The sequence below is a fragment of the Tripterygium wilfordii genome, chromosome 18, assembly GCF_013401445.1.
Source record: "Tripterygium wilfordii isolate XIE 37 chromosome 18, ASM1340144v1, whole genome shotgun sequence".
Taxonomy (NCBI): domain Eukaryota; kingdom Viridiplantae; phylum Streptophyta; class Magnoliopsida; order Celastrales; family Celastraceae; genus Tripterygium; species Tripterygium wilfordii.
The window spans coordinates 3,757,585-3,768,373 of NC_052249.1; the positions used below are offsets into that span (position 1 = coordinate 3,757,585).

Below are 10,789 nucleotides of genomic sequence, written 5' to 3' on the forward strand. Positions count from 1 at the left end.
AAATAACTTTCGGTGGATATTCCACCAAAAGTTTGATAGTTTATAATAATAATAACATTATTAAACTGATTCTTTTAAAATATAAATAAGGAAAGTGTAAAGTGTTTTAACTGGTAAAAGCTTTATTTTCCTCTCTTATTATTTCTCCCTCACGCGCACACTCTCACGCGACCAGCTTCTCTACCTCACCGGCCAAGCAATGGAACTCCGTCTTCTGACCACTATTTCAGACGGCTGACCTACCAAAGAGCTTCTCTTGACCTCCACGAGCATACCTGACCAACCTCGCCTTGAACCGTCACCCGTAGCCACCGGAATCATGCTTGGAAGCACGTAGCCACAGTGAAGAAGAAGCTCCAATCCGGCGAACTCCGGCCACCGTTCAGCTTGTCGTCACTGTCATTAACCTCACCAGACCGAGGAGCACGAAACCCAAACCAGTTCCGACCAAAACAATCACCGGAAGCCGGAGATCCGGTGTTGACCAGAAATGGGTCACCTTGACCCGACTTTTGACCCGGCTGAAAGTTTGATAGTTTATAATAATAACATTATTAAACTGATTCTTTTATTTAAAATATAAATAAGGAAAGTGTAAAGTGTTTTGACCGGTAAAAGCTTTATTTTCCTCACTTATTATTTCTCCCTCACGCGTACACTCTCTCACGCGACCAGCTTCTCTACCTCACCGGCCAAGCAATGGAACTCCATCTTCCGGGCACTATTTCAGATGGCTGATGTACCAAAGAGCTTCTCTTGACCTCCACGAGCATACCTGACCAATCTCGCCTTGAACCGTCATTCGTAGCCACCGGAATCATTCTTGGAAGCTCGCGGCCACCGTGAAGAAGAAGCTCTGATCCGGCGAACTCCGGCCACCGTTCAGCTTGTCGTCACTGCTATTCACCTCTCCAGACCGAGGAGCACGAAGCCCAAACCAGTTCCGACCAAAACAATCACCGGAAGCCGGAGATCCGGTGTTGACCAGAAATGGGTCACCTTGACCTGACTTTTGACCCGACTGAAATTCTATTTTCCGGCGACCTTGAAGCATTATTCTGACTTGTTTCGCTACTCTAAACGCGTTGGTGACATTTTTGGATCCATATAGACAACCTTGGAGCATCCCGGGAAATACATCATAAATATTCGTATACGTACGGTATACGTGGAGGTATAATACGAAACCATAATATAGTTTTTAATTAATTGGAGAATATAATATTAATTGAATTGAATGAATGAATAGTATGAAGTGACCGAGTTGGTAACCGGGTTGTATGCATGCAACTAAATGAAATAAGTGAGTGGCCTTTTTGGTAATTTTAATCAAGGTTAATTTGGTAAAATTGATAAAAGAGTAAAATGGTAATTTCACTTCCAATGGTAAAATGATAATTTAGACTAGAAGCAATTGTGGTTGATTATTAATCAGTATGGAATTAGTATATTGGTATAGGTGATCAAGGAGTTGGACTTGATGTTGTAGACGGTTAATTATTTTGTGCACTACTATCGAGGTAGGGAATTCTCTTCATTTTTGTTGAATTCTTCAAGTTTCATAAAAATATCTTGAATTTCCTCTTCTTTGATATCTTATCATTGTTTGGTTGATAAATTCATTTGGGTTACTCTTTGTTTGTTCCAAAGAGGGCCAAGCCCCTACTTTCTCCATGTTATTTGTCAATTCTACAATCGATTATTCTTTGTATATTAAACCTTGACAATGTCAAGTTTGATTGACATGTTTAAAATGTTCTTCATGAAACGTGTGTGTATGTGGACATTGCACTCTTTTGTACATTATTAGTGGCATGATGGATCACCGAGTATGGACTTGGGTGGTTCACGTTAGGTGTTGGTGGATTGGAGGTTATTATGGTTTTTGGGCCAAGAGGGTGCTCCGTGAAATCGGGACTCTCGTGCCGGATATATGAGATAGTCAGGTACTAGAGAACTGTGTGACAGCTCTAGTGTGGTTTTATGTGATCGGCTCAGTACTAGAGAACTACGTGGCGGCTCTAGTGGGGTCTTATGAGATTGTCAGGTACTAGAGAATTGCGTGACGGCTCTAATGTGGCATTATGAGATTGGCATGGTAACATTGTGATAATGATTGAGGAGTCATTGGAGGTGAGTTTGGAGGTTCGAATGGGTGACGGGTGCATATTTTTGCATTGACATGTTGTTGCATTTGCTTTCTTTAAATTCAGCCTTTCATTGCACTCTATTTATATCCCTATTGGGCATTCGGCTCATTCCCTCTTTTCTATCATTTCAGGTGAGTTGTTTCTGACACCGGTACTACAGATCAGCAGGAGGGGGGCGTGACTGTAGTGACCTGGATGGGTGATTAGTTTATGTGTTGGACTTTGGATGTCCTCTGTTAGTTTGGGATTATATATATATATATATATGCTACCAGACACAGAATTCCCAATACTCCGGAGCACCCTCCAGGTCATCCAACATAAAATTTGAAAACAAACTCATAAATAAATTTAGATCTAAGTCTTACTCGCTTAGTTTCTTCTACGCTTGCCTGATCCTTGTCGCTTATGGTATCGGAGCCAGAGGCAAGTTTTTGTATGTAATTAGATAACAAGTGGTTAAAAGTTGATGGTCAGTGCTGAGGCCGTGGTTGTGGTGTGTGCGGCTTAAAGGCTTGAGATGATAGCCGTTGTATGCCGTTTCTGTTCTCCACAACATGTAGGCATTGATCTCAATTTTTAAGCATGAGTTTCTCTTTTTAGATCGACTTCTACTTCTAGTTCAGTATCTGGCGATAGAATCGTCAACCAAGAAGAAATTAATCTTGAAGATTTAGATAGATCAATTGATACTTGGGATATTCCCCGAGTAGAAATAAACAAAATTTATAAAAAAAAATCTAAATTATCTATTTTAAATCGTTCTGATTATACAATTAAAACAGAAGAAAGAGATGTTCCTCTTTTTAACTCTCATGAAACTATTCAATTATTCATCAAAAAATCAGTGACAAAACATCGTGCTAAGTATAATTATCTTCACATAGGATTAGTTCAAATCTGTGTCAAACCTTTAACAAGAGAAGGTTTAGATACCTCTATCCTGTTATGTTTACGAGATTGTAGGATGTTAGATTTTAATGATTCCCTTTTAGGAACGGTAGAAACAAGTCTCTGTAGTGGTCCGATTTACTTTGACTGCTACCCAAACTTCTCAGTTTCTTTAAGTGATCAAAATCTTTTAGATACGTTAACATTAAACAGAAAAACACACAATTACAAAATGGCTAGTGGATCTCTTCCACTTTCTCTAATTTATAGAATCCATTATGTAGTACCCGGTTTTCGTCCGGCCAAAAAAAAAATAAAATAAAATACAAAATACAAAAAATAATAATAATATATATATATATATCATATAAAAATAAAAATATATATATAAGAAAAAGTAGCCGAAAGTAAAAAGAGAAAGGAGAAGAAAAAGAGAAAAGAAAGAAAGAGAAAGAAGAAAAGGAGAAAGAAGAAAAAAAGTTTTTGGGGGGGGAGAAAAGAAGAATAGAAGAAGGAGGGAGGCGTGAGAGAAAGGGGGGAGGTTTTGAGCCCGGAAAAAAAGAAAAAAGGAGGGGAGGAAGGCAGCCGAGGGAGGATCTGGGAGAAAAGGGAGAGCTAGAGCAAAATCGCCAAATGGAGAGAAAAAGAATGAACCAAAGTATCGCATGAAGCAAGAAAGAAGGAGAAGGGAGAACGGTCGTGAACCAGAGAAGAAGTAGGGAAAACGAGTTTTAGTTCTTCAAGGGTAACGACTACAATAAACCCATCTTCAATTTGATTCCATTTTTGGTTCTGTACTTCTCTGATTCTTCTTCGGCATCTTTGTGTTTCATTGATCTGTTCTTGTTTCTAATGTTTGTGTGAGGTATGACATTAGATTCGATTGAAACAGGTTTTGTTTGTTGCGTGTGGCTAGTTCGGTTTGAGATTCTGGTAGATGTAGTTGATTTCCATAAATGAGATTGCTTTGGTTCTTTTGATTGTTCTTTAGTTTCTATGATCTCTCGGGCTATATACCTCAATATTATCTTGCTGTTGCTGCTTATATAAAAACCAGGCGCTCAATATTATAATGTTGTTACCTCAATATTATGTTGTTTCTTAGTTTCTTTTGAGTGTTTTTTTATTGTTACTGTTGCGGTTGCTACCCCAATATATACCTTTGCTGTAATGCCTATGGTCACCGATTTTTATTTTTATTTTTTTGTTTGTTGCATATGTTTAGGTCATGTATGATTGTTCACTATGCTTGTATTCTCTGTTCCTTTCGGTTCTCAGGATCATGGTTTTGTTTGCTTACATATGTCTAGTTGCTTGTACGTTGGTACAACTCGAAAATGGTGATTGTGTTTGCGAATATTTTACTATGGTATTACTATGCTCAAATTGTGCTTGTGTTTGTGTTTGTGTTTGTCCGGTTTGGGCTTGGACGGGTTTGACTCTACGTGGGCTGGACTTGACTTCATTTGGGGCCGGAGAGTCCATTGAGAGATTGGATTGGGCTTGAGTAATGGACCGGGCTCCGTGGTTATATTTGTATTTGTATTTTTTTTATATATTTTTATCTTGTATATATTTTTATCTTGTTTTTATTTGTATATGTCTTTGTAAAGGCAAATATGTAATAGGGTAGTGAAAATAATGGAAAGTAGTGAAGAGTAGTGTAATTTATATTTATACATGTTTAAATTGATTGGCATGTATGTTAGGGGTTATTAGTTTAGAATGCATGTCTAGAATGTATATTAGAATTGTATGCATAGATCATTTTCCGCAAATCCGTCAATTCAACAACCGCGTCTTTACCAAATTTTCATATAAACAAAATAAGAAGATGCCTCAGTTAAAGTCAAATAGGAGGAGGACTTGATAAAATTCAGCTCCTGCCTAGACTTTGATTGTGTTATGTTCATTCACATTAATTTATTAGATACCTCAATTAAAGTCAAATAGGAGGAGGACTTGATAAAATTCAGCTCCTGCCTAGACTTTAATTGTGTTATTTTCATTCACATTAATTTATTAGATACCTCAATTAAAGTCAAATAGGAGGAGGACTTGATAAAATTCAGCTCCTGTCTAGACTTTAATTGTGTTATTTTCATTCACATTAATTTATTAGATACCTCAATTAAAGTCAAATAGGAGGAGGACTTGATAAAATTCAGCTCCTGCCTAGACTTTAATTATGTTATTTTCATTCACATTAATCTATTAGATACCTCAATTAAAGTCAAATAGGAGGAGGACTTGATAAAATTCAGCTCCTACCTAGATCTTAATTGTATTGTCTTTATTTAAATAAATGATAAATTAATTTATTAGATACGTGAATTAAAGTTCTTTAGGAGGAGGACTTGATAAAATTCAGCTCTTGCCTAGCTTTAATTACGTTATCTTTTAAAATCAAAAACATCACAAACAAATTTTTTAAGAAAAAGCATACATATCAATCAAGGTAACCTTTTAGGGAGTTGTGGGGTGCCTAACACCTTCCCCACACTCAATAGACCCCCTTACCCATTTTCTAGTTCGTAGACCACATGTTTAGTGTCCAATAGCACTTATATCAATTGGTGGCGACTCTAAACAATTTTCTAAATCATTTTTCATCCTTTTATTGCCGGTCCGCGTCGTGACCCCGGTTGCGACACATTACAAAGCTATGTCTTCTGCCTTTGGATCAAAAGCTTTAAGACAATCACCTCGTGGTGAAACTTTGTTAATCCAAACTGATATCGCTAGATCTAATATGATAATTCCAAAATCAATTAAATGGAATGATATTACACTACCCAAAACTTGGGAACTACAAGAGGCTGTACCTCCTAAGAAAATAGAAAATACAAATATAGAGTATATAACTCAATCTACAGATGGAATCGAAATTACTTTCATCTCTAGACGTCATTCAATTGATTTACAAAATTTTCATCTTGGTTCTTCTTCTAATTCTTTCAAACCTCCATTAAGTCCACTAACAAGAAATTCTTTTTCTACATCAAGTACAATTTCCAAACCAAGACCTCCACCCAGTACCTCTTCTCGTTCCGACTTACGAGGTATAGATACTTCTAGTTCAATACCAAAACCGTTTTATGATGTTCAACACCCAGAATCCAATGAGGGTTCTCATATGGAACAAAAGGAGTCACCCCCAATGTCACCAACCTATTCACAAATGGTAGATTCTGAACATCCTGAATTAGGTGTCTTAGAAAGTGATTTTGTTATTGATAAAAAATATTTACAAAAGGAATTTTATTCAAAACCTGGTACTTTAAAACGTGAATGGTTTCTTGACAATTATAAAGGACATAAACGAGAATCTATACAAAACGGATATTATGATTTTCTAAATGAATACAAAATACAATTATTATTTTTTGACTAGTTTGAAATGACCCTACCTTACACAGATAGTGATTACCCTTTTCTCGCATGCTCAATCAATACTACCACTAGAGTCCAAACATGGCATGATATGACCCAAAACACTATTATTGAATCTGAACACCCACCTTTAACCCAACTCAAAATAGATTACAAAAATATTCCAATAGTCGCTACCCCTTTTAAAATTGTGAAAACCGATAAGGAGTTTAAAAATTTGGTTGAACAAAATAATTTTACAAACCAACACTTATCCTCCATTGGTCGACAGTTAAATAGGATCGAGGATTATGTACAAAAGCCAACCCTTTAATACTAGTATAGAAAAACTTGTTTTTAAACCTCACGAAATCTCTACAGCACTAGTAAAAACCCTGCATACTAACAATAGTGACTTTATAGAAATATTAGATAAAAAATTAAATCAATTACGCGATGATATTACCCAATTCCCCTCCTTGCAAATTCTTGATACCCCTGACTCATCCTTAAAACCTGCACTACACAATCTTGACAAAACTAACAGTCACTCTGAAAATTCTGATCTCGAAATTAACAAAATGAAATGGCAATCTCCACAAAAATTATATTACTCCAAAACTACTGCACCAGATCTTCTTTTAGAAGAAAAACAAACAAATCAAATGAAATACAATGCCAATACCATCTATGAATGGAATATAGATGGAATGTCTGACTACAATATTCTTAATCTTTTACAACAAATGACAATGGTAAGTAACGCTTACAAAACCAAAATGGATACTACTGGGCAAGCCATTGCAAATTTAATCGTTGCTGGCTTCACCGGTCAACTAAAAGGATGGTGGGATTACCATCTTACAACCTACCAAGAAAACGAAATCCTTAATGCTGTTAAAACTACTTCTGATGGTACGATTATCAAAACTGAAGTTGGTGAAGAAATCCAAGATGTCGTTGTAACTTTAATCTTCTCCATATCAAAACATTTCTTAGGAGACCCTTCCAGTATTACAGATAGGTCTTCTGAACTCTTAGCCAATTTAAGATGTAAAAAGCTTCGTGATTTTCGCCAATACAAAGATACTTTCTTAACTCGAGTCATGATGCATCCTGATAATAATCAATCCTTCTGGAAAGAAAAATTCTTAGCCGGTCTTCCAATTCTTTTAGGTGATAAGGTTAGAGATAAAATTAAATCTATACATAATAATCAAATACCATATGATCAGTTGACATATGGTGATTTAGTTAGTTTTATTTAAAAGGTAGGTTTACAATTATGTTCCGATATTAAATTACAAAAACAATTAAAATGGGAACAAAATAAATTCAGACATGAGTTAGGTTCTTTCTGTAAACAATTTGGCTACGAAAAAAAATGTTCGCAAAATAAAAGCATTAAAAAGGAAACTCGTAATTATAAGTCTAGAACTTTTAACAGTAAATATAATCATAAAAGACCTGAATATTATAAAAAAAACCCAATTTTAGGAAAAATAGGACATTTCCTAAGTCAGATAAATCAAAACTAGATACAAAATCTGTAGTCTATTATCAATGTAATACTCCAGGACATATAGCAAAATATTGTCAAATTCGCAAACGTATTAATGAACTTGAATTAGATGCTCCTATTCTTGCAAAATTAGAATTGCTCCTAATCAGCACTGATTAATTTCTTCTTGGTTGACGATTCTATCGCCAAATACTGAACTAGAAGTAGAAGTCGATCTAAAAAGAGAACTCATGTTCAAAAATTGAGATCAATGCCTACTTGTCGTGGAGAACAAAAACGGCATACAACGGCTATCCTCTCAAGCCTTTAAGCCGCACACACCACAACCACCGCCTCAGCACTGACCATCAACTTTTAACCACTTGTTATCTAATTAAATACAACAACTTGCCTCTGGCTCCGATACCATAAGCGAAAAGGATCAGGCAAGCGTAGAAGAAACTAAGCGAGCAAGACTTAGATAGATAATTGATAACTAGGATATTGGAAGAGTAGATCTAAGAACAAGAAATAAAAGCATAAATAAAGTAAGGGTAAGGATAAAATAAATTTAACATAAAATAAATTGCATAAATTTAACATAAATTTAACACCATCCATGTAGGCGGTAGAACCAGCCATGTAGGAGGTTACAACAGTTTAATTAAGAAAAGTAATTGATATTGAATTGCATAATAAAAACTTATAGACTTTTGAAACTTGAAGATGACTTGAAGCTATCTTGACTTGAGGGGACTAATTTACATGGAGAGGAAGGTTTTGGAGAGGAATTCTAAGAGTCTATTATTTTTTTGCCTCCATTCTAAATACAAGCCTTCTCCCTATATAGATGGAGAGGTCACGACATCATTATTCCTTTCACCTTTGCCTTTTGTCTTGATACTTGAGTTCTTTCATCTTTTCCAGTAGCTTTCACATGTCTTTTCCTGTAGCTTTTGTCGTCGCCTTTTGTCATCAGATCAAAATGATAACAGTTATGAAGTTTTAATAATCATAAGGGTATTTTGGACTTTTTAACAAAGTCTCCAGCTGTCAACGGGTTTAATCAATTCTTTACCACCTACCGTTTGAGGTGGAAAAGCCAAGTCATTTATACCTAGACTTGATTAGGTACCATGTAGGATTTTTGGATTTTTTAGCAAAATCTCAAGCTGTCAATGGATTTGATCATTTCTTTACCACCTACCGTTTGAGATGGGATAATCATGTCAAAACTGGGCTTGATCAGTTTTATTCATCTAAAAGATCATCAAAATTAAAACTTTTTAAAGAGTTTTTATCAGATTTTGAGGTGGAAAAGCCAAGTCATTTATACCTAGACTTGATTAGGTACCATGTAGGATTTTTGGATTTTTGGATTTTTTAGCAAAATCTCAAGCTGTCAACGGATTTGATCATTTCTTTACCACCTACCGTTTGAGGTGGGATAGTCATGTCAAAACTGGGCTTGATCAGTTTTATTCATCTGAAAGATCATCAGAATTAAAACTTTTTAAAGAGTTTTTATCAGATTTTGAGGTGGAAAAGCCAAGTCATTTATACCTAGACTTGATTAGGTACCAGGTAGGATTTTTGGATTTTTTAGCAAAATCTCAAACTATCAACGGATTTGATCATTTCTTTACCACCTACCGTTTGAGGTGGAATAGTCATGTCATAACTGGGCTTGATCAGTTTTATTCATCTAAAAGATCATCAGAATTAAAACTTTTTAAAGAGTTTTTATCAGATTTTGTTGTGGATGATCTACAAGATTGTCCTGTATGGACCTTTAGCTCAGAAAGTGTTTTTTGTAAGAGTTGGGTTAATTCACCTTCTGAGTTTGCAGAGACTAATTTAGAGCTAATGAAAGATTTCATACCAAGAAAATTTTGGTGATCTTTTTCAAGAGTTTTATTTTGAGATGATTTTGACGAAAGCCATTTAAGAACATTTTGTGGACGGGCTTTTTCAGCATTGAATTTGTCCCACCATTTGCACTTGAATGTGCGAATGAGAAATGTTTGAGTGCTGGGTTCGGTGTCAAAACCATATTCCCAATTGGATATCCAGGAGATTACAAATGTTGAGAAAAAGTATAATAATGGTGGGAAGGTCTTGTCTTTTGGTTAGAATTTTGAACGGAAAATATCATAACCATCACGAACTAATGGTGGGAGGATTTGTGGAACAGGTCCAAAGTACCACCACCGTTCATTAAACCAATATGGAAAATTATAAGTTTGATTAAATTTAAAGTAGAAAAACCAGGAATATTTTTGTTCTTCATTTTGAAAAAGAAATACTTTTATCCAAGCTTCTTGGTAGTCCCAATAATTATATCCTACCGGATCAAAAGTCTGAGAAAACCGTTATGGTTTGTTTAAATCATGGCCCCATAGAGAAGGAGTCAAAACTTGTAAAATTTGGACAGTACAATAGGTAATAACTTCCTAATTAAAAGAAGAATGGTATTTTTTGATGGAAATCGAATCAAAATCCACAAGTATGAATTCATAAGATCTTTGTGTTTTGCGTAAATTGTGTGGCATATAATGCCAATTGGAAGGAAATTTTTTTGAAACTACTTGTTTTGGATTATCACATCAGTATTCTTGTTCCATTAAAATAACCTTTTGAAAAATTGATTTGTCCATATAATGTGAACTTTGATGGGATTCTAAAGATCTATTTTGAGCCAATGCAATCTCAACAGCAGTTACTAAATCTACTTGAGATTCTTTTAAAGATGGTTGGGGTTTTTGAGTTGTCAAACTAGTTGCAGGCATGACTAAAGATGCAACGGTCGATTGCATTTGAGCCTGAATTCCCAAAGCTGTTTGAGGTATATTTTGTAAATGGGAAATCCATGCTA

At 35.4% G+C, this 10,789-nt stretch overlaps 1 long non-coding RNA gene across 1 annotated transcript; it reads left to right on the forward strand.

Moving 5' to 3' along the window:
* Positions 1-1,033: 1,033 nt before the first annotated feature.
* On the forward strand, positions 1,034-2,752 carry LOC119983927. Its single transcript, XR_005464799.1, has 3 exons — positions 1,034-1,174; positions 1,460-1,520; positions 2,282-2,752. It is a non-coding gene; the product is annotated as an uncharacterized LOC119983927 (long non-coding RNA).
* The last annotated feature ends 8,037 nt before the right edge of the window (positions 2,753-10,789 follow it).